We start from the raw sequence: 25,253 nt of genomic DNA on the forward strand, positions 1-25,253 counted from the left end.
GCACGCCCCAAGGGGTTGGCCAGCGCTTTCTGCCTCTCCAGCTTTGCACGATGGGCTGCGGGCAGATGAGTGGTCAAGTGGGCTCTGGAGCACAAAGGGAAGCTGACCATCAGCTTCAGAAATATCTGTAATACACAACAACATCTGAAATAAACTCGGGGCAGGCACTGATCTTCACACTTGTGTGTAATATATGACTATCCTGAAGGTTCTCACTTCAGTGCCTACACGTTATTCCCAGCAGCCACCAACAGCAGATAGAGCAACGAAGCTGGAGGAGTGCTTACAGGAAGGAAAAAGAAGGAAATAGATTTTTCTCTCTCACTTTCATGATATATTCAGGCTCCAAATATCTCTTTATAATCCATACTTTTCCATGAAACATGCCCAACCTGCTAAAGCAATGCAGGAATCACCAATCAGCTCTCCGTTAGAAGAGTGATTGCTCAGTCCAGGCAGGCTGTTAGTGCAAACACTGGTATGCATGTGCTAACGTACATCTCTTTTCCAGGGTATCCCATGGCCTTGCTGGTATTCCACACCGAGTTGTGTCTCAGGTTGGCTCCATGGCTCAGGTCCCTCCACAGGCCCCCAGTCCCAGCAGGATGATGCTAACGGTGAATGTCTAACAGCCAACACCCAGCCCCAGGAAAGGTCAAATCTGGAGCTGCAAAACACCTAACAGCTGTGACTCCAACAGAGGAGGCAGATCCCAGAGCCAAGAGGAAATTTGGAAGAGCTATGGCTCACATGGACCTGGGCAGTCACAATCCTCCCAGCTTCAGGAAGAGCTGCGACAGAATCTTTGAAAAGGCCTTTCCACCTTAAAAATGACACCATCCTGACACAACTTATCCCTGCCCCCCCCCCCCCCAAAAATCACCTCTGAAAAAAAAAAAAAAAAGAGCAATTCCTGTTTTAGAAGAAAGAAACAAAGTGCCAACCAACTTCCTTCACACTTGCATGCCCCAAATTGGAGAGGGGGGACTTCACAACATGCAGAGGAAACTGCCAGTGCTATTAACGTGTAAGAGATGCTGAGCTGCCTCTGTGGTTAGCAGGTTTATAAACCCCAAATCAGACTGACCAACAGAGTAGTCAGCAGAGAACCAGGGGGGAATATTTCCATCCATTACCCTTTACTATACCACCACCAAGGTGACTCAGGCATTGCCAGAGCCCAGAGGATCCTGAATCCCTCCTCTCCATAGCAAACGCTGTAACTTTTCTTAAAAGTCAGCTGGGGCCACCCTGCTCAGCGCTATTTTCTCCCCCCATCACTCACGCTGTCTCTTGTAGCTCTTCTTTTCTGCTTCTTCCTCTCCCCTCCTGCTCCCACTATTCCCATACTAGGCAGCTTCCTCCACCCACCTCTCCCCATCTCCAGATCTCTGCATTTAATGCTCTGTTCCCATCTCTTTGGTTATTCTCAGTACCATGTACCAAAGATACACCAGGCAGAAAGGCTGGGACACTCTCCTCTGCTGCCCTAAGTGAGCAAGCTTATATATGTTGCATTAAAGGGGAAGGAAAAAAAACAACAAATCCATCTTTTAAAAGACTTTGTACATCCCACCTGCTTGCAGAGCATCATTGGGAGAAATCTGGATTGTTGCAATTGACATTACCTGGTGCAGTAATTAGAAACTGTATTTACAGCCTTGCTACCATTTTAATGCTGTTTTGCATCTGTTGTACTTTCACTTAGAGAGTAAATGTAGTGGGGAACATCTGTTTTCTACTTCTAGCTCACACGACATTCCCCGGCCAGCGATTTTCCCTCTGTTACAGTGGGCTGTAATTATTTCAATTACTGTTGCAGGGACTTCTCCCTGCAGCAACAGGTATCAGTCCTGGCCCAGCTTTTTGAGCAGACCGGCAGGTTAGCTTAATGCATCCTCGCAACCTCTTTCACACTGGGGCTCTGCACTTGCTTTGTCCCGAAACACCAGCCATTGTTCTGCTACTTGATGGGGTTGGTTACCTCACAAATAGGGATGAAGATAAAGCAGAGACATTTATTTCCTTCTTCACCTCTATCTTGAACACCAGTGATGCACCTTGGGATGCCTGGAGCCCCAGGTTGGAGTATCATGACTGGGGGAGCGATAGGGTCCCAGCTGACTTTGAACTTGTATAGGATTTACTGCTGCAACTGAATGCACATAAGACGATGGGGCCTGATGAGATTCATCCCAGGGTACTGAACAGTTGGCTGATGTTATTGTGAGACCTCTCACAGTTATCTATCAATGGTCCTGGGAACCTGGAAAGGTCTCAGTCAACTGGAAGCTAGCAAATGTTATTCTAATTTTCAAGAAGGGCAAGACAGACGACCCTGGTAATTATAGGCCTGTCAGTCTCACTTTGGTGCCTGGTGAAATTATGGAGAAGATTATTTTAGGAGTTTTGAAAAACACTTGAAAGACAATGCAGTCATTGATCAAAGCCAACATCTGTTCATGAAGGGACAGTCATGCCTTACACTATCTTAATATCCTTTTATAACAAAATTACCCACCTAGTGGACAAAGGGAAGGCAGTCATTGCGGGGTTTGGGGATTTCCGCGAAGCTTTTGATTCTGTCTCTCACAGTAACCTTCTGGACAAAAAGTCCAGCACACAGCTAGACATGTACACAATACAACTGGCTGAAGGGTCACGCTCAAAGAGTTGTAGTAAGTGGGGTAACACTTGGCTGGTGGCCAGTCAATAGTGTTCTTCTCCAAAGCTCAATTTTAGAGCCCATGCTCTTCAGTGTTTTTAATCAATGACCTGGACACAGGAGTTGAACGCACGCTAAGTACGCTTGCCAATGATACTAAGTTAGGAGGAGCAGTTGATTCCCTCAAGGGTAGAGAGGCCTTACAGAGATGTCTTGATATGTTAGAGCTCTGGGCAATCACCAACTATATGAAATGTAACAAGTGCCAGATTCTGCACCTCAGACTGTGTAAACCTGAATGTACACATAGACTGAGGGACAAGAAGCTGGAGTGCAGCCCTGCAGAAAGGGACCAGGGGGTTTTGGTTGATGGGAAGCTCAATATGAGTCAACAATATGCCCCAGAAGCCAAAACGACCAACTGTATCCTGGGGTGCATTAAGCACAGTATAGCTAACCAGCCAAAAGAAGTGATTGTCCCACTATACTGAGCATTGGTGTGGCCTCACCTGCTGTGTGCAGTTTTGGACTCCACAAGATAAGAAGGATATAAAAATATTAGAATGTGTCCAAAGGAGGGCAACAAAGATGGTGAAAGGATTAGAGGGCATGATTTATGAAGAGCAGCTGAGGATGCTTGGTTTGCTCAGCTTAGAGAAGAGCAGACTGAGGGGTGACCTTGTCGTCTATAACTTCCTCATGGGGGAGAGTGGAGAGGAAGATGCTGATCTTTCTCTCTGGTGTCTGGTAATAGGATGCAAGGGAATGGCTTAAAGCTGCATCAGGGGAAGTTCACATTGGCTATGATGAAAAAGCTCTTCACTGGGAGGCTGGTCAAGCACTAGAACAAGCTCCCCAGGGAAGTGGTCATGGCCTCAGGCCTGACGGCGTTCAAGCAGAACTTGTACAACGCTCTTGGATTCATGGTTTAACTTTTAGGTTGCCCTGTGTGGAGCCAGGAGCTGGACTCTGTGATCCTCATAGGTGCCCTCAAACTCCAGATACTCTACAATTCTCTTCTCCCACCTAGCTTAGAAAAGCATTGGCAATTCTTCGACAGTATGTGACTTCCCCCAAACGAAGCAATGTCATTTGCTGTTATTGCATTACACTGTAGGAGGGCTTTTGAAACAGCAAACCTCTGTTGAATTGGTCATTCCTGGACACACATCTATATTTCGATAGAGATTTTTTTTAAATCAGTTTGTTCATTCTCACCCTACCCCCAAGCCAACACGTTACCAACATCTCAGGCATCCCCAGCATTTGCCACAAGAGGGCTCCCACCACCAGAGCCGCAGGCAGGAGCCGGCAGCTGCCCACTCCCACCCCCGTTCTTGCGAACTATCTAAAGATCAGAGAGTTTGCCGAAAACAAACCCGTTTCTGAAATGTCATACCCAAACACGTCTGTATTTTGGATATATATCCGTGATCTCATTTTACTGTCTCATTCTGAGTGTCAGCCCCCCACCCGAGTATATCACCTGAAGAATGTGTAAAAGAGGGAAATTTCATTCACAGGGCTGCAATAGCTTTCACAAAGGAAACAGGCTATCATCAAAACTATTTTACAAGAAGAAAACTGCAGCACAGAGAAGGGAAGTGGCTAACTCCTTTCTGACCAAGCTCATACGACGGGTTTCCAGCAGACTCAGAGGTGAAACCAAGGTCTCCCATCCCTGTCCGGTGCCCAGAGCCCAGCTCCACAGCCAATGTTTTCCAAGGAGCTGAGCTGGAGGCTAATACTGTGCCCTTTATCTCCTCATCCTCTTCTCTGCAGTTCCCAGAAGAGCATCCTTCAGCCTAGCCCAGCGATTTGTCTGGATTAGAAAAATAGCATGAATGCAGCCAAAAAGCATTTTAAATCACTGTACTGGTACAGGTATGGACACAGTCATACTCATTCTGGTTTCAGCTAGTACTGAATCAAGCTAAACTAGCACAAGAGCATCTGCTTGCTCGAGGTAATTAGAGTTGTGTAGTCATACCAGGACTGATTTTCTCAAAGCAGAGCTCAGACAGCATGCCAGTGAGACCTAGTGGGAGAGCCAAGGGGTAGCTGTGGCTGGGGAGAGCAGAGGAGGTGGCACTCTGAGGTTGCACACCCAGCAGGGAGATGGTATCACAGATCAGAAGAGTTATCACAGATCTTAAAGGTCAGGCTTAGGCTGCATTTGCAAAACTAGATGCTTTTCCAACACCTGTCCCAGCTAGCACTGGGTCACCCTCAGACGAGGCATCCCTCACTTTTGTGGCAGCCCAGCTCAAAACTGCCTTTGTCAATTCTGCAACACCACACATTGAGTGAGGAAATCTGGCTGCAAAGGCCTCTGCTCTGGGGCCAACTCAAGCATCAAAGCAGATGTGAAGAGACCTTCTACAGCTCTAGGGCTTGCTTTCTACACACCCAGCCAGACCCTTTCCTGATTTTGATTCACTACCCTGGTCCATCTTTCCCAGTCAAACCAAGCTGCTCCGGGTTGGTACAGCCTCCCCATCTCTGCACATGAGTGCTGAGCACAACAGCTTTCTGACTGTGGGGCTCTCTAGAAAATACTATGCCACAAAACTGTTAGTAAACAGCAGCAGCTTGAAAATGCACCAGGAAAACCATTCTGCTCTGTAGTACGTTTAAGGAGGAAAGCTAGGGTTATGCAGGGGTTTTTTTACCATAAAGCCAACAGAAGGCCCTTAGTTTATTTAGGTCAATTAACTTCAGCTTTCAAATTAAGTTCTCATCTCATTTTACAGACAAGCTGTAAGCAAAGCATAAAAAAAGGTCAGCTGAGGAGAGCATGGCCCAGGATTTCTGGGCTGTTAAGTAATTTAAACCCAAAGGGTAGAAACAAAATTGAGACCAGAGAAGAGCACACAGACCACCTAACAACATCTGCTGCTTCATGCACTTGTTTTTCCTTTGCTCTGCGCACCAAACTTCCAGGCCAGAAAAAGGTAGAAAAAAGAGCCGATAAAGAGCTGCACGGAGGAAGCCATTTGCGGTACACAACAACACATTTTATTGGTCTTACACACCCGGGAATGATGCTCCATATTCTTGAGTGCCATCTACTGGCATTTTTATCTCTTTGCTATATATTAAAGCCAACCCCAGTGTTAAAAGAGCAGTCAGGTTGCAGTCAAGCACTTAAAAAATGCTGGAAACTGGACTGCACAGATAACTGAAGCCCAGTCCCCTTGCATAGATGCATCACAACACACATTGTAATAATGTGAGCATGGACCAATTTTTCTGCAGGAAAAAGCCCCCTTTTGTACACCAGATGGATAGTGCTCTCTTAATGAGCAGCTATTCAATATTTTTCTTTATCCTCATTATTCAATATGTAGCCCTGTGTCCTGTGTATGGCATGCTATTGAAGTCCTGGTCTAAATAATGAGCTATTAATTTTCTCCTGGGCTTTCAAAGCATTTATTATCATAGTATCCGAGTGGTTTGCAAACATTAATTTGCTTTACAGCAGCCCTTGCAAGGAAGGGTGGAATTATTCTTGTACAGATGGGGAACTGAGGCACAGTCAAATTAAAATCCAAAGTGTACCATGTGGTTGGGTGCTCGATTTGAGATGCAAAAAGGACCCATTTCTCAGAGCTTTGCAAGTCAAAGCTTTCGGTTCTTAGGGCACTGCTCTGACAGCCTCCACAGTCAGCTACAAGCCCACAGCTTTCCCAGTCCCATCTGCCATAGCAGCTGGGAACCCAGCAGCACTGGAGTTCATTTGAGATGAAGTTTCTCCACATCTTATCTAGTGAGTCTGCTGCAGGCATCCAGGCTGCCTTACTAGCTACAAAGAGACACAGCCCCCAAGGAGGAATGCTTCCCTCCGAGATGGTCATCTCTTACCACAGACTGCCTAAATAACTGCTTCAACCTGGGGCAGCTCAAACGACATACTATGGATCATCCCAAAGACCACCTCTTCTTCATAACACAACCCACCACAAAACACTTCCTCATGCACCTCTGGCAAGCTGAAGACTTGCATTAGAAGACCAGAAATCATGGCAAAAACATGCCAAAGGAGGAGAGAGCAAGAACATCACAAACAGACTGGGGTCTGGCCACCAAAGAATAGTAGTCCCCATTGATTCAGAAGAGCCCATAAATACAGCTCTATAGAAGACAACAAAAACCTCACCCATATTCCCTGCCTGGTACAGAGAAAAAAGTGCTCTCCCACCTCCAAATCCAGTGGGCAGCACAACCCAGCCCACATGAGCAGTTACACTAACCCCAGCCCAAGAGAGCAGTGCCAGGACATGCACCAGTGGGGTCCGTCTCTGAAGCTTAAGAAGCTAAAGAGACCCAAAACACAATTGGCAAGTCATGGATGAGGACAGGGGAAAGGCTAAATCCCTTCTTGACACCTATTGTTCCCATGCAGCCCTCACATCAGGCTGCGGTCTCCACAGCCACCCAGAAAAGGAAGAGCTCACAGTCAGCGACTGCCCACAAGCATGGAGCTCAGAGTAAGCTGCTTCACATCACCAAAGCCTTTTTGGTAGAGGCAGGATTTCAATTCCCCTGCTCTAGGGCTGGTGCATCATGTCAGTCTGGTGCTCAGACATTCATGCTGCCCTGACGGGGGGATTTTCCAGCCTCCAATCACTATTTTCCTTCTGCTCTGCACACCCAGCAGAATTGCAAGACCATTTCGGGGACCAGAAATCATTATTTTGTGTTGTATTCAGAGAAGGAAGCACTACTCGTTTGCATTATGACAATATTATATTTCCTTATTACTTTCCATCCTTTCCCATCCTTTACTCCTCCTAAGATCTTATTTGCATTTTTGATCAGACTTGCACACTGAGGAGATGCCTTCAGGGAGCTGGCTGTAACAGTGCCGAGGTCTTTTTCCTGGGCTGAATCAATTAATTTACACCTCTGGGAATAAAATGAATTTTTTCCTGCAATGTGTACAATTACTCCCAGTTTTCATTGGTAAGAGAGGGGGAGAATGAGGCTTTGAAATGCAAAGTCATATGTGCAAATCATCATCTCCAGCAGCGAAAGCTTCACCCACATGCTGTGATCTCAGGTGAGGCAGCATCTTACCTGTGCAGGAAGGACCGCTGCCTCTTCCGCGCCAACCTGCCCACACTGAGCCATCCAGGCTCATCCTCTCCCCGGGTCCCTGGCAATCAGCGATGGACCTGCCAGAGGAGATGCACGGGATGGTTCAATAACAGAACAAATTACCCTGTGCCTTCCCAAAGCACAGCAGCATCTCGCAACCTGTCATGTGGCTCATGTTGCCTTCACAAGGCTCTCTCCGATTAGCCCCACCACCCAGCCTATTTCTGTTTTTAAACTTCCATCTCATAGCTTGAGTCTGCAAAGCTCTTAACCACATTCCCAACACAAAACACAGCAGTAGTAAAACCTAGCACAGGGACTGTCTGCAGGTTTTCAGTCTAATTTGCTGATTTGAGGTTCTTCAGCCCAACTTCCTCCTGTGTCATTACATTTAGACTTGTTCTCTGTTTTTCTTGAGCATTTAAACATGGACAAAGTCAGTCCCTTGCTGGCAGCTGGGAATATGTCTTCTTTCTCACATAACACTGGAAATATTGTCTCTCAATAGGAGAGAAGAGGAGGAAAATCCTGGTGTGGTCTAGTACCTTCTTCTGGGTGGCAACCTGTGCTGGATCTACCCCTGAACAAGCTCCTTGTGGGTGCTTTAGATAAAATACTTTTCCAGGCCTGGCCAGCGATCAGATCTTGCCTTGCCTGAGAGCTGAACCACCTCCTCTCCCTACAGCCCATGCACATGGAAGGCAACAGTGCTTTTAGAAATGGCCAAATTAGTTAAGAGTATTATACAACAGGCTTGATAATCTTCAAATGTGAATGCTGCTGGTTAACCACACATATTGTCCCTTTTTCCTCCCCACCCCTTGCCATTTCAGTTCCTCTCATTCCCTCATCCCTGTGCTCTGCCATTTCTATCTCACCTTGCTTTCCCCATCTTCCCAACTCTTTTCCCCAGCAGAGTCACGGAGGGTTTTGAAGACTCCTTCCTAATTTCTGCCTGTGTTTCCCAAGCCTCCCACCAGAATGGCTCCTCTCCCAGCGTTATCCCTTCTCAGATACACCGACACCTTCCTCCCATGCTTTCCTGGGCACGGGAAGCTTTTACCACCACCCACAGCCAGCTGAAGCATGTCTTCCAAGCAGTAGGGAGGAGCTGCCAAAGGCAAGGACCATCAGGAAACATTCACACAAAACTCACCCAATTGGATTTAGGAGACTCCCACTGGTTTGGTTAACTTTGTTTCTTATAATTACTAATGTGCTGTCACTCACTAGGTTTGGCCAGTCAAAAAAGCACATCCTGCAAAAGCATTCACCAGGGAGCTTGGATAACTCTGGCTGATAAATTTGGGAGTTTTCTGATGCAGCCAAAGCTGAGCAAATATCCAGGAGCTTCCCTTCCCCTCCTGCTTCAAGGCTCAAAGAAGCTTTTCAGGATTTTTCAGGATTCCTGCAATTTACCGCAGAAGTGGAAGATCTTTTCTGCACCAAGGGAGCTGCTGGCATCGTCCTGCCCAGGGGGCTGCAAAAGTGCTGGGAGGTGAGAGCCACCCAGCAGCATCCACTGCCGCAGGCTGCAGCACCGCATGCCTCAGTTTCCCTCTCTCAAGAAGTACGAACAATCACAGCCGCTCCTTCAAGGGGCTGCGACGTCTCTGGGTCCACAGCATCCTTCCCCACACCAAGCTCCAGCCTCAAGTGGAACAACTTAAAAATCAAGTTCTCCTCGGACAAACTCCCTGCACAACACCTAGGTTGAACTCCGTAGAAAATAGTTAATTAATCTCTCTTGCTGCGGCCTAATTCTCTTTTCAACATGTGGCTGTCACTTCCATGTCATCATAGCTGATTTACAATGGGGTTTAATTAAATCCTCCGTACATTATTCAGCATTCTCTGAAGACAACACCAAAGCAGCCAAGGGTATTTAAAATGTCACCTGCTGAGACATATCATCTCCTCCTAAATAAATATGACAGTGATCAAACTTTGGCTAATTACAGTGACTTCGTTATTTGTTTGTATGTTTTAATATTTAATTGCTTTCGTGTTCATCCAATTACAAAGCAACAGCAAATAGAAATTAACTTTTTATCAGCGTGTTCCCAGCCCAGCTAATCAGCACTTCAAAGGCCAGACACAATAGGAGGCCATCCAACCTGAGAGAGCTTTACAATATATTCTCTGCTGAATGGACCGTTCTATTAAATTAAGGGAGAATTGTGTTTGTCAGTGTATTCCCAGCTCCCACCCAGATTCCCTTTATGTGGCTGTTTATGGGCCTTGTTGTAGCATCCTTGCAGCAGGATAGTAAATTGTTGGTATTGCTCCTGCCCTCATTCCGGCAGTGCTGCTATCTGCTCTGCAACTGCCCGAGGTAATGGCGGGTTGCTCTATGTCAGCAAAAAATATGGGGAAATTGCTTCCCTTTGGTAGCTCACGCCTTGCTGTTGAGCAGAGGGGAGCACATGCACATCTTGCTCCCTTGCATATGGGGAGCAGAGGCAGCATCAAGACAAAGCATCCTGTCTGAAGTTGCCTGTTAGCCTAAACAGGCACAGAAGTTAAACCTGACTGTTTCCCCCTAAAAAGCTGAAATTTCCCGTGCTGTTAGCACCAGTGCAGCTGCAGCAGATGCTGGAGTGCTCACAAGAATGGGTCTGCAGTAACTTTATTTTCATCCTCATTCACATGTGCCTGTTGCAATTAGGCTCAGCTTTGCAATGGGAGCAGTTGCATGAGCAGCCTGACAGTACACAACTAATAAAAGCAGGATTATTTCTGCCAGTGACCAGCAAACTACGTATATTGTCAGAAATCTGATGTAGAAAACAAAAGGTTAAGTGTAGCTGCTTTCCATCCACAAATCTGCTAGCAAAAGTGGAAGCTTGCTGCAGACAAAGTGATTTAGGGTCAAAGAAAACAGATAAATAGCACATATGCCAAACATCAGAGGAGAAATGCCACCAGGCGAGCACAGGCATAAATGACCCACATTAAAGAGAACTGATGTGCATTGTGTTTGTCCTGCATTTCATTGCCTTGCCCCATTATTATTACTCCAAAAAGCCAAGCCTTTTAGTTGCCACAGTGAAAGTCTAGACAAGAGATCGGGAATTGCGCCGCAAATGAACGTGATTTTAGGAAGCAGTCTACATAATAATGATAACAGAGCACAACCTCCTTGTTTTAAATATTCAAGCAAACAAATCTATGCATATATAAACCCAAGCCAGGCAGTAGACCTTTCCCTTGGAAGCATACACAGATTCTAATGTTATGGCCCAAACTTGCCTTTTTGTGTTTCAGAGTTCATAAGACATCTCTCTATGTACATACAAAGAGAATAAAGACAGCCACTTGCACAACTGAAGATTAGACAAATTGGGAGGTTTCTTGCCACAGGTACCACTGTTCCTTAAGCGAGTTGTACTCAACCCTCCAAGCAGTAAGTGAAAACCTCAAAGAGCCAAGTACAACCGCAGGTCCTTCACACAGATGCTAGGAGATGCCACAGTGACTATCACACCTCTGTTTTACTTATCTACCCAGATCTATTACAGCAAGACCATACAATTAAAAAAAAAATAGAAGACCTATTTCTCCAAACTACACTGCAGCAGCAAGAGCTCATCTTTGTCCCTGGAGCATCAGGAGATCCGGTACCCAGGGAGGAACCATCTTTCTGAAAAGGCTGCTGCAACACAACATTATACAAAAAATTCTCACAGTGTGAGGAAAAATAAATTTAAAAAGTAGTTTTATCAGATGGATTTATTTTTTCTTTAAAAAACACAAAACCAATCTCTGGTTTTTCCCCACTGAGAAACAACATTATGTTTAATTTTAGGCTTATCTCATAAAATATTAAATGAACAAAGAAATATGTTTGAAATACTCTGATTTCATTGAAATTAAATATTTAATCCGACCCCAAACGTTTTTTTTCAGATTTTTTTTTGTCTTTGAGACTGGTTTCATTTGAGAAATCAAGAATTGCAGAATTTTTCATGCAAACAGGAGATCAGATTTCTGTCTAGCATCAGTAAGGACTCATTTACCATACTGACTTGCTACAGGTTTTGTTTTCTTAATTTTTCTCCTCCAGAGTTATATGGCTCATTAAAAAGATACAGAAAATACCAGGCTCACACCAAGAATGAAGCTGAAATGATGTGGTCTTTGAAACAGCTGAGCAATCAGTGCAGCAGTGGTGAGGGAGAGGTTTGGGGTTGGGAGGAAGAGAACTGAAGAAATGCAGACATATGCAGATGAAGAAAAACAGATACTTTCCACTTTGATAAAAATCTGAGCATTTTGAAGTCTATGCACAAAGACTTCAGCAAACTTGGCTGCCAGTGACATGAGAAGGGCAGCAAAAAAAAACCCAAACCAAACGACCAAACTTCCAGTTAGAAAGATATGTTTGGCATCACAGAAAAGTCACTTTTTTTTCAAAAGCAGAGGTCACAAGGAATTGGTCAAAGGGCTTAAAAATGTTTCATTCCAGACAAACTCCTGAGATACAGACATTTCAATAAGGAAAATAAAAAGAAGAAAATATCCTGGTTTTCCTGGCCACATTGACAATGCCCAAAGCACTGCTCTCATCCTGCAAGAGTGATGGGGACAGAGGCTTCAAAGTACTGCAGTGGCCCTACTGATATCAGTGTGGGGTTCTACACTGGAAAAAAATACATCAGTTCATTCCTAGCAAAATCCTGTTTTGAATCACTTCAATATCCTTTGACCTAAAGGAAAAAAAAAAGTTGGAGAAAGTCCTGAAGTCATGATTATATCACCTTCCAGCATGCAATTTATTTTCCTCCCCCAGCTTGGCATGAATTTGTATCCTCAAGCTTAAGCTAATTGCATTTGTCCAACTCCAGCTGAAACACAAAACCCCAGGCTCGGCTACCAAAACCATCTTGGACCAAATCAAAGGTTTCAGCTGGCACAGCCTGTTCACTTCGTAACTCGCTGGAATTTGGAATTATGATTTACCATCCTCATCTGGGCCAAGAACAGTACCGATACTATTATTATTACTGTATCTAAATCTTGAATGTTTTCCAGGGTGGCAAAGACATCTCACACTCCGTTTTACTGCTTAGTTTCTGCATTTTTCAGCTCTGTGATATATGGGGTGACTGAGTCCAGGGCATACATCCAGACTTCTAAAGCTGTCATGTCATCAAAACTCAAAAAATAACTCCATGCTGGGGACAGCATGAAAAATCAGGCCTCCCCCCAGCTTCCCATTTCTCTGGTCCCAGGTTCCTATTACAGACATGTTAAGTTTTAAATTGGGTATTTCATATAAAAGTCCTAGATCCCAGAGTCAGAAAATTACAGGAGAATCTGAACTTTCATTCCCTAAGAACCAAGTTTCTAACCTTCACGGCTGCAGAGGAATATTTCAAAAGGCAACACTGAAGGCTGAAAATTCGGGGGGGGGGGGGGGGGGGGGGAAGACTTACAATTGTGAAAAAAATAATCCAGTGGGAAACCCCACAAATAAAATGCCAGTAATTGTTTTGGTCAGCATTGTTGAAGTGTTTAGTATGGGTGTTCCTGAGAGATTATGCCAGGATACTTGGGATGAGCACCAGGGTTGATAACTCCTGGCCACGCAGCAGGAAGGAGCAGGCGGAGCAGCCTGGTGCAGGATGGCATCAAACAAGTTGAAAATGGGGCTGTGGAGCAAAGCCGCCTGATAGTGTCCTTCCATCTCACACACAGTAGTGGAAACGTATAAACTAAGCTCTGACTTGCTACTCCTGTGTTTCCATCCTCCTTTTAATCCTGTTCAGGTTTCTTAGTCAAGCCAACAGAGTAAGGTGTGGAAACTTGCTTTGTCCAGTTGCAAAAGCCTAGGAAAGTTTCTCAGGTCCTTTCAGCCTTACATGTGTGTGCATCTTTCTGCTATATACACCTTCAGATGCCCAAAAATTGCTGCTCCAGCCTAGTCTTTCATTTATTATCTGCTTCAGAAAAGGGAGCCTCTGCTTCCCTCCACCTCTTGGCAGACTGACAGCTGCCCAAGTGCCTCCATGGGCAGATCCATCATGTCTTCTAGGACAAGCCAAGCTTCTGGATGAACACAACAAGGGTACAGTGGATCACCGTAAAAAACCTATGGAGAGGCACGTTGTCTGCAAGACATGGAACACAGGCCAGATCCTGGAAGATGGTAAGCAACCTCAGCAGCAACTGAGGCACAAGCTAAAGCTCAAAGGAGATCCAAGAGCACTGGGCACCTCCAGGTAGCCACCAGCACCCTCCAGCATCAGGTTCCAGACACCAAAGCTTTTTTAGAAGCAAATGCTCCCAGAAAACCACAGACCAAGACACAGAAAGGAACAGATCAACTTCCAACACACACAAAATATAAAAAAAAAAAAAAAATCAAAGTGGTTTGCATACAAGAATTGCATTTGCAATTCTGATTCTCTAGTAGGAAATGGCTCCCAACTGGGGGAGGGGTAGACAGGAAATATTACAGCAATGTTATTTTGTTACACTAATTACCAATAATGGCACATACTAGGCTACCAACCACAGTCAATTCATTTTGAAAGCTATATAATAATGTTTAGGATAAGGAATTAATTTTTATAGCCACTGAAGCAGATTTACTTGTACTGTAATGCAGATTTATTACAAATTAAATGCCCTAACTCCAGAGGTTGACTTGGAGAGGCTCAGCAGGACTCAAGGGGAGACACACCCTGTTGCAAGGGGGGAATTTCAGCAGTGCCAAGGCTCACATCTTCAGGTCAAAGAGTGCCCAGACCATTATTAGCCCTTTAACATGCACACATTTGGACATACCCACCTTCCTGGGCAAATCCAGCCCCACAGTGTGAACATGAGCAGGATCCAGTAGGTGACTTTGAGTCAATTGATTGTGAAAGGTTGGGGTTTGGGGTTTTTATTGTATGGTTTTAAAAGGTAAAATTTCAGTACTACAGTTTTTTTCCAGTGTAAAGAGAACTCCATGAAAGATTCATAAAGTGAAACCTTTGAAGTATAGTCAAGAAGATGCACTCATTAATTTACGGAAGCATCTCTGGTGTCAATCATTGACTATGAAGCTATTCAGATGGACTCTTCCACTTCCATGCAGAAGCAATGCTGCTGGACTGGGACTGATGTACACAGAGCCGAAAGCAAGGCTGGGCACAAACAGGAGACCTGAACACAGAGAGTCCATCCTTAGGAGGACTTCAGATGCAGTCCAGAACACAGACTGAACTTCGTAATTTCTAATTAGGACCAATATTCAAACTGAGTCCAAAGGAAATGACTGGCATAATTTCAGTTTCTTCACTCTTTGCTCATCAGCATCCATAACAAGAGCCATCACTATCTGGATGGGAAACCTCTGAGACCTTTTCCTACAGGTGCATAAGCTGGGCTGATCTTGAAAGAGTTTCCCCCAGAACCTCAGGCCCTGGAGGTCTGGCTGGCTGCAGGTAGGCAGATGAGGACAGGAACCAAAGGGACAGCCGGGCTGAGCTCTGCTTCCTCTGGAGGGAGAGGACACCTCCATTCTTTTCTGCATCCAGGAAAGTGGCTGTCCCGCCACTGTGTACCCGAGCACTTGGGGACCCTCAGAGCAAACACAGGGTGGGTACAGCAGATGGTGGGAACAGAGTCTTGGCTTTTGGGATCCATCTCTTTTGGCTGTGCAGGGAATTTTTTGGTTTCTCAGGTTTCAGCAAAAGGCTTCCGAGCCAGCACAGGAAGCCCAGGGTGGGGCAGAGCAAGCATATGTGGCCAGATAAGGAGCTACACACATCTATATGCACCACACCAAGGGACTTCTGATGGGACCCTGCAATGCGACCTTCATTCCTAACAAAACCCAATGAGAAATGTTTCTGATATCTAGCCAGCCCTGGGAAATATTCAGGCAAATACCCATGGATGAGCATCCACCAGGATGCCTTTCAGGGCACAGGACAAGGACTAGGCTGCGTGTAGCTCTTTCTAATCTGCATTTTGGAAAAGGGGCCCCAGCCTCCCAATCCAGCACTTGACATTGCTACCCCCTTAAAAAAACCCACACTTATTCACTCTAAGTTTTCCAGTAGCTTCACTGACAACTGGCAGTCCAGCATAGCAGCCAAGGCAGGCAGGAGACTTGCAGTGGTTTTTAAACATCATCTCTGCACCATCTGATCTATGTAGGCACGAAATAAAAACCTACTCGAATTCCTTAGGAGAAAGAACAACCAAGCTGGAGTTGCTCCAAATCCTCTCCTGGTTCAAAGCAGCTCCTGGTCATGTCTCCACAGGCTTCATGTGCACACATGCAACCTTGCAAAGATAATTTAACTGACACTGTTTTCATGTCGGTTTTTTTAATGACACTTCTAGAGAACCCACTGCATTAAGTTTCATCCTGGGAGGGAGATGCAGGAGGAGAGTCATTAGCTTATCCCTAATGCCTGGTGAGGAGGCAGAGGAGGGAGGAGGGATTTCCCATGCTAATTCTGCACAGGCTGATCTCTCACCAATGCTTTCCTGTGCTCCAGGATAAATAAGACTTTCCTAATTCTTTCCCCACTGCAAATAAACAGACAGGGAGCCTGCACCATGCAGCTTGCACTACCCTATTCATCACAGCATCCCAACTGTAGGTAGAAGTGATTACAACTAATTATTGGCAATTACCACCACTGAGCTGGTAGGTGTGTTTCCCCAATAACTTTCAGCAGCTCCAAAGCTCTTTGAGGGCTTCTCCATGCAGAAAGGCTGAAGGAAATCACTCCCCTTCTGCCCAGCAGTCAGATCCTACCAAAAGCTGTAGCCATCAGGCATCACAGTGCAACCACTAAAAATAACCAGGAAATATATCCCCAACCCTGTGAGCCCGTAGCATCAGCAATGCACCAGGTCTGCCCACTCGGTACAGCTGGTTGACAGGTAACATCTCTGCTTGGAATGACTCTTCCTTCTCCCTTTCGCTTCTCAAAAAGCTTACGCTGTGATCAAGCCTTCATCCCCCCGCCCCTCCTCCAAACACATAATTCAATTCATACAAAAAAAGCACACACCCCCCCCAACAGAAAAGCGCATGTACAGTCAGTGCTTTTCCCGCATATAAAGTAACACAGCAGCGGGCTGAGAGATGGACCCTTTGAGAAATTCGTATGCCAGCCTTCCCACTATAGTAATTTCATTCTGTCTTTGTAATTGTCTGATATTACATTGTTCCCTGCCAGAAGATTAATTAGCTAGTCTTACCCTCCAACATACCATCCCTCTGCAACCCTCAAGGAAGCTGGAGTGGTGCCAAGTCGCACGGATTTGCTATTCTGGGTGGCAGCTGCTACTGTCGCTGCAAAAAAGCCTCCTTTTGTCCCCGAACAGCAGTTGCTGTGCCAACTGACCCCCACATCCCCGGCCCTCCTGAAGCCACCGCCAAGGAGATGGCCAAGTTTCAATGCCGTGGGCTGGGCGGGGGGGGAAAGGGGTGGTGGAAAATGGGAATTAAAAAAAAAAAATCAAGCAAAAACAACCACACACCCAACCCCGACCGCCCCCCACACCCCAACCCTCTGCCTGGCATAATTACTCACGCTCGTTAAGCATGGCTGCATTGCGTATGCGAGTCACACGGAACAGGCGCGCGTCGGGCTGCCGGAGCACCGATGCTGCGGTCCCGTCTAGCAGTGGGAAGGGCGCGGGCGAGACAGCATCCCGCATCCCAGCCGAGAGCCACCTTCACACCCCGGCCTGCCAGCAGCCTGTACCAGGGAGGAGAAGGCAGGAGGGAGCATCGCCGGCCATGTCAGCTGCGGGGGGAACCGCCACCCCAACCGGGGCTGCGTGCTGCAGCCGCTCTTGGCAAGGAGCCCGGCCCAGCACCGCGGTGGATCTGCTGCTTTTGTTCCTCCTCCATCTTCCCTTCCCTCCTCACACACACGCTCTGGGTCTCTCCATCTTATCTTAAAGATGGTGCCCAGGCAGTTGGGATCTGCACAGGTATGAACACACACACCCGTGGTCACCACCCCACTGAGAAACGAGCTATGGGGACAGATGGGGTTTCCTTCTCCTTGGGGTTTTTGTAGAGGGGAGAAGAGTTCAAAGTTGGGGAGAGAAAAACCTTAAAAAAATAAAGGCACCCATCTAAACTCCAACACATGCCACAAAACCGACGCTGACAAGCACATCAGCTTTCTTTCCAGACAGTCCTCAAGAAGTTGTATTCTCCTCCTAAAAGGACAATAGCAGTTAATGTTCGCTGGTTTACTTGCTGTTTTGCCCCAGCAGCGCTGCAGGGCCACCCTGGCTGGCTCTCCAGCCACGGTCCCCATCAGGGCTGCAGCACAGGGTAGCACTGAGGATTTCAGCAGAGGAGGTACCACAAGTGCCAACAGGTTGTGTTTAAGGTAAAAAACTGAAAGAAAAGGAGACAGTAGCCCAGCAATGCTGACAGTGACAGCCATGAGCAGAGAGGGGTGTACTGGACCCTTTACAGCCCTATGCAGTTTAGCCCCAGCATCCAGCCCACCTGTCCCCAGCACTGAGACCCCAGGACAGACAAAATCCCCGCTGCTTTGCCTCCTGTCCCTCACCGGGCTCAAAAAAAGGCCCATTTCTGGGGTTTTTAAAATTTGGGCAGCTGTTGCAGCAGATCACCTTTCCCCACAAGCACACACAACCCAGCTGCACAGGGACCAGCACGGGGACATGGAGCTGCGTTTGCTGGGCATGAGAAGCCAGTTTGAAACCACCCGCTATGGGGCTGCGGGAAACGATCCCATATTGTCACGGGGGCTAATTAAGCTCCTCCACTAAGACGGCGGATCTAGACTGCCTCAGCACCCGCCTTTGCCGACAGCCCCCCTCCTCGGGTGCTACGGAAACAGGAATTAAGCGGTGATGAATGCAGTATTAATTAATTAAGAGAAGACGCACACGAAGGGGGTGGGAGGCAGGGGGTCTTTGCGCTGTGGAAATTACCCAAGGAGTGGCCGCTGTAAATTTGTTTCTTATTGTTTTTGCTCACCAGAAGGCAGCAGGAGGGACCTGTATACCCAGGCAGCAAGACTGACCCGCCAGCACCAGAGCCACCCATCCTCCATCACCAAGACGCATAGGGGAAGAGGACATCTCCAAAAAATGACGAGGGAGCAGAAGAGGCGCCCGCAGCTCTGCGCCGCCATCTTCTTCCATTGCGGACACCGAATACGAAATCAATTTTGCACACTCCGAAATGGCTGTTCAGGAAGGTTTTTTGCTCTGGAGAGGTTAATGGGGAAGCTCAAAGCAGCTGACACCAGGGGGGATGCTACTTTTCAGTTTGCATATCAAGATTGTTTACACACACGATTAGCTAATATATTAAGCTTCTTAAACAAAAAAAGACAGTGAAGCACATTGTTTAGCTTTGATTTACATTCCTCAGCCACCATCTCCTTCACCATATACCACCCAGAGAAGAGGAAGGACTTGATCATCATTATAGACAGTTGGATTTTGGAGAAGGGAAAAAAAATGGTTAAAAACCCATAAATGACTGTCCTGCCCAGTGCTCTTTGGCACATCCAGCCTCTCCATGGGGCTGGGACATCAGATAAAAGCTAGTCCCCATTATGCAAACCCCTGGTGCAGCTCAGCTTGTTCCAAGATGAATTTTGGGTGGGTACTCAGCAGCCCAGGTTGGCCAGACCCTGACAGAGGACAAGACCTCCATGGGAAACCCATTTCGCCAAGCCTGGCTTGGCTGGTGGCAGCGGGGATGCAAGGAGCGGGTGAGCTGTGGGCTGCACAGCCCACGTGCAATGAGAAGTGCTCAGCACCACAGCTTTCCCCCGCTGCATGACTCCCCCCTCCTGTGGGCTGGCTGTGATTTCCAGAACCTGTTTTCTGTCTTGAGGCTGGAGACAGGCACCCTTGAGATAACCATGGCTTTGTTTCACAACCAGCAGGGTCAGAGAAAAATTCAACTGCAGACCCCATTGGGACTTCCCTGGGCTAACAGGACAGGTACTGTCATGTCAGGTACATCCAGAGATGTTCTGGGCATCTCCAGAGCACCCTTGCCAGATATCTTAAACCTGGGGAGCTGACTGTTTTCTACCTCCTCCCACCACACACACTCCTGGGACCACAACCCAAAGGTGTGGCTGTGCTTCAAGCCACTCCACAGATTCATCCCTGGTTTTGGCCCTTGGACTGCAAGCATCCCTGCCTCCCAGGTTGTGCTGTGCCAGTGTTTAGTGTGGCCATGAAACAGGCTTCACTCAGAGCTTCTCCTCCATACAAACTTCCTCCTGAATAAGCTCAGTGGGATCATGGGCTGCGAGGTGTTTTACGGAATCCCCTTTAAACGCTGGGCTGCATACTCAGGACCTTGCACTATTTCTCCAACCCAGAGTCTACATCGCAGACTTGAGTCCTACACCACCGCCTCTTGGACCAGCTTTTCAGGATCCTCCAAAGACACAACTCCCCTGTGCGTTTCCAAATGCACTGGCAAAGCTCTTCCAACTCACTGTCCTTCTCCTCTGCCATGATTTTAAAAGCACCCTTCTCCTTTACTCCTTTTTCCCTGCTACAGGGATAATTCCTCCATACCCAGGCATCACAGCAGCCACTGCACCAGTAACCTGGCTGTTATTCTTTCCCTTGACTTCCTCTCTAACTCTCACCACCCAGGATGTGTTATTTATGTAACATCTCTTAACACTGACTTTTTCAACACAACTTTTTCTTTAATTACTTGCATTTAAAATAAAAATGCCAACCTATGTGAGTGACTGCCCTCATTACAGTTCCCGTCCTCTAACTAATTAATATCTGTTAGCTTTGGCTTATACACCAGGATGCCTAAATCCAAAATACACAAGACTGCCAAGTTACTTTGCAAACAGAAACGCTTGCCTTGAAGAAAGAACTACATTATCCAACTTGCTTCTATGCAATTTTACCATAACACTTACATTCAAGGTCTTAAACTTCAGAGAAGGAAAGCTCATCCAGCTCAAGATTGCTAAGAAATTGAAGAGGAAACCCAGAGGAAAGCAAAGAGAAAGAGAAGAGAAGTAGTGAGATCTCCAAAAGAAAGAGAAACACCATCATGTGCAAGGCACACTTTCTACCCGCTTTCTTACACTCACACAAACCACATGGGAAAGATCAAGTATGTTTAAGAAAAAAACCTCCCAGCAGGCTCCCACACAGGCTCTTCCAGAGCACACTCACACTTCTCCAGCCCATAGAGAAGGAAAGTGAGCCGACTACAACATAATCACACCTGTAATCACCTTCCTTTATGGTGTTACATTACTGTAGTCCTCATCAGAGAAGCCCGTACAGGTGAAAAAGCCAGAAGACTCACGAGTGCTTATTTAGCATGGTGACAAATAAAGGAGACATACCAGGGTGCACAAAAGAACCGGCAGGTACTCCTGTAAGCCCCCCGATAGTGCCCCAGTGTCAGTGCATCCAGCACATCTGAAGGCAGCAGGTTTAGAACTGATTAAAAACCAAAAAGACTTGTGTAAACTTAATGCGTAATTAACCCAAGAAACACACTTGCAGAAGACATTATTGAGGTCACGAGAGCATTAGAGCCACAAAAACTCTTCCATTGGTATATGAAGGATGAAAACATCCACTGTTAAATTATTTGAATACTCATCTAATGCAAAGGATAAAATCTGCTGTATCCCAACCAGGACAAGCCTCCCCTCTGGGCAGATTATAGCAGGTTTCTTACACCTTACTCCAAAGCATTTGATGCCAATGGCTAGAAAGGAGGTCCTGGGCTGGACAAGTCCCTCTCTGAGGCTTCCCATCTGTGTCAGGTCTGTAGCAGAGATTATAGAAGGGACATTCCTGCCCTACTGTCTGCATCTACGAATGGGACACAGAGGTCTGCATGAGTTACCCTCAGCTGTCTTTGCACTTAGTTGAGAAAACCAGCCCTTACAGGAATGATTCATCTCACTCCAAGTGCAATCAGGCAAATTGTCCTTGTGAGGTGCCAGTCCCAGGGTGACCCAGCCCCACAAGTTGCCCTGGGCAGCACATGCCTTGGGGTACTCACCAAGCTGTGCTTGCGAGACACTTCCTAAAACCAGCGGGCCACAGGGCTTTAGCTATTTTTAAGCCTTTACAAGTCTGGGCAAGGGTGCATAGAAGTCTCACCCTCTCCGTTTTCACCAACAACTCCTACCTCCCGCTCAGAGACCTGCACTTTCCTTTGCCCCTTGCCTGACTTAACATCACTGTCAAGGTTTCACAGTGCAGAGGCACCTTTCAGACCCACCCAGCTCTCCTGACTGGTGTTTGGGATTCCAAGGTCCCAAAGATCTTCCTGATGCCAGTTAAAATAAAAAACGGGAAAGCCTCCCATTTGCCAAGGTCTGTAAGCAAACACCCACAGGCCTTGCCCTCCTCTCCATTCCTGGCTTGCTTACAATGACAGCAGCTGTTTCACATTTCCCACTTTTAAAAACTCATGTTAAATCAAGGTGCCTCTTGCCAAAATCCAGCAAGACACAGACTTCATGAAACATTTCAGACAGACCGAGAGCTGCCTTTCCCCAGGCTGCCCATCTCGCAGCAGATCATGATCTAAGTACTTGAGGCTCCCTTTGGAGAAAGCCAGCGATGGTACTGGCAGCACACGTCCAGTCAGCTGAGCGTGGCTCTGCACATCCAGTTTTGCTCTCATTGCTCTGCACCCAAACAACCCACGTGCACAGTGCCTGCTTGGGATCACTACAGCACCCCAGAGGGGTTTGTTGCAATGGACTCACCCAGGACAAGCCCTCACATCCCCACCTGCCCTTGGGCAATAGCTTTGATGCTTCCAGCACACACCTAGGGGCACTGCCAGCAGCACCAAAGGGTCTCTGTAGGGCAGTGCCAGGCTCTGTCTTCTTGTTCGAAGCAATCCAAAAAGATAAAACAGGATTCCCAAATAGTTAATTTTATGGCTCATTTCATGATATTTTGATATAAGATTGGGCTCCTTGTATTCACAGAAAGCAAGTATTTTAGGGCCCCAAGCTTCACTTGCTGAAGCGCACCTCTGCCTCTTCAAGGGCTATAAAGGCTCACCTGGGAAAGAGAGATGCTATCAGATCACCAGACTCCAGGAGAAACGAAAACACTAGGTGTCACAAGACTCCTGATAAATATAGCAGCAGCAATGACAACACAGAACATGTTCAGGGACAGGTGAAATCAAAAGCCTGATCCAAGCTCAGTTTTATGTTGGGTTCATCCCACCACACTGCATAGACCTGTCTGCTGCAACAGGACAAGGCAGGTAGACTCCCCTACTTTCCTCAAAGGCCTCAAGGACTGGATTATTCCAGCTATTTAGTGCATTTAATCCCCCAGCTTCACGAGTAAGGCAAGTATACAGACAGGGTGCCGGACCTTGGCGTGGGAAGGGGTCAGCCCTACAGCTGTGGGACCCGGCATGAAGGGGGGACTTGGACAGTGAAAGCCCAGACAGCCCCTGGCTCACAGACCTGCAGTGATTGTGGCAGTCAGGGCATACCCTTAAAAGCCTCCAGAAAAGCCAGGTTTCCATCTGTTGCCATTAACACTCAGAGTCTTGTACTTTCACTGCAGGAAACGAAAGCCTGGAGCAACGTGGTCCTTCAAACTGGCAAGTGTGTAGAGTCCTGCAAAAGCAGGGCACTCGTCACACATTTCAGCCTTGCTTCCTTCATCCTGTTACACAGGGCCTCCCGTCACATTTAAGGAGGGGTTGTGGGATAGCTGTCATCCAGATATCCATCACAAATACCATGGAAGAGGCCTGACAAGAACAACATCTGATGTCCCTCCATTTTACCAAAAGGGAAAACTGACTGCTGGTAGCAGCCCAGAGCCTCTCTGAGATTCAGTTCCCCCACCTATCAAATAACAAGAAAAAACAACCCTTCCTCAGCTCACAGAGGTGCTATAACTCATACCTGGTACTTGCAACATTCCTTTGGCAACCCCTGGTAAAACCATTAGCACTGGAGGGGATGTGAGGCCACCCTGACACCAGCTCATTCTGTCCACATGCAGCAAGTTACTGCCACCAGCTCACTCAACATGCGAGACAGAAAATAAAATTTGACTTTCATTTGCTTTGTACTGTTTTTGAAATGACATCTTACATGCTTGCTGGGCAGGGGAGGCTACACTGTCGTTAGGTCACCATGAAGATCAGATTCCCTAGAGCAACATTTCTTTCCTTTTTTAAAAAAGTAACATTGCAAAGACACTTGGAGACATTTTTCCTTGTTCACATGGAGAAAAACTTGCAATCTCAGGTTTATTGAATGACACAGAAGTGTCATTCATCTTTAGAACCTGGAAAGAAGCAAGGAAAAAGAGAAAAAGTATTTCACATTTTGAGCATGGCTCAGCTGGCCTCATAAAGAAGGACTGATTTCCCAGACCCCAGGGCATTCTAGGCATTTCACACCATCTGCCCATGGTGAGCAAGGCTGAGCCTTAGTAACTCCCTGTGAGACGGTGCATCACCCAGCCCCTGCCAGGCCCTCACCAGCTTGCTCCAGGATGGCTTCGGCATGTTGAACCCTCATAGCTGGAAACCTCTTTGGATTTCCATTTCTCTGGTTTCAGCTCTGCCAGTGTATTCCTTCGGTAGAGATCTATACCTTCCTCTCACAGACCTTTTGATCCACCTGCACAACATCCCTGGCACAACTGCTGATACCCCTAAGCACCCCACCGGGAAAAGCCCATCCCTCTCCAGAGCTGCAAGCCCCCTGGTTGTGCAGCTCATCTGCACAGGGATGTGGAATTGCCAAATCAAACTGACATCCCAACTTTGGAGAGCTTCTAGAAATCAACTGCTCCTGACTTGAGCAAACACAAGGAGCACAGAAATCTCACCCCAATAACAAACACCCATTTTCCTGTCTCAGCATCAGCACTCCAGGCTGCTCCCCAAGTTTAGACCAGCTCCCTCAAAACATCTCTGCCCTTCTCCCCTCCTTTCTTTTTGAGCACACAGAGGTTACCCCTCTTTTGCAGATAATTTCCCTTGGACCTGTTGATTCTACATCCACTAAATTGAAATTTACCTTATGTTATGGGTTTGTGTGGCATGGGTTTTTTGGTAGCGGTGGAGGGGCTGCAGGGCCCGCTCCTGTGAGAAGCTGCTAGAAGCTTCCCTGGCTCCAGGTCGGACCCACCTCTGGCCAAGGCCAACCCAATCAACAACGGTGGTAGTGCCTCTGGGAGAACAGATTTAAGAAGGGGAACCTGCAGCGAGTAGGGGGATTGAATGCGAGAGAAACCCCTGTGCAGATACTGAGCTCAGTGAAGGAGGGGAGGAGGAGCAGGGGAGGAGGGGATACCCCCGCAGCCCCTGGTGAGACAGCAGGCTGTCCCCCCCCGGCCCATGGAGGGGAGCAGATGCCCACCTGCAGCCCAGGGAGGAGGCCAGGCCAGAGCAGGGGGACGCCCCCCAAAATGGCCGTGACTCCATGGGAAAGCCCACACTGGAGCAGTCTGTGACTGAAGA

At 47.1% G+C, this 25,253-nt stretch overlaps 1 long non-coding RNA gene across 1 annotated transcript in view; it reads right to left on the reverse strand.

Annotated features, from left to right (window-relative positions):
• Positions 1 to 17,491, reverse strand: part of LOC128151054 (uncharacterized) — a 121,536-nt gene extending 104,045 nt beyond the window's left edge. Inside the window, exons 1-2 of the long non-coding RNA XR_008238269.1 lie at positions 17,314 to 17,491; positions 7,745 to 7,842 (exon numbers count right to left, since the gene is read on the reverse strand). This is a non-coding gene — a long non-coding RNA (uncharacterized LOC128151054). The remainder of the gene's footprint in view (positions 1 to 7,744; positions 7,843 to 17,313) is intronic.
• Positions 17,492 to 25,253: the final 7,762 nt, after the last annotated feature.

The sequence above is a fragment of the Harpia harpyja genome, chromosome 14 (genome assembly GCF_026419915.1).
Source record: "Harpia harpyja isolate bHarHar1 chromosome 14, bHarHar1 primary haplotype, whole genome shotgun sequence".
Lineage (NCBI taxonomy): Eukaryota > Metazoa > Chordata > Aves > Accipitriformes > Accipitridae > Harpia > Harpia harpyja.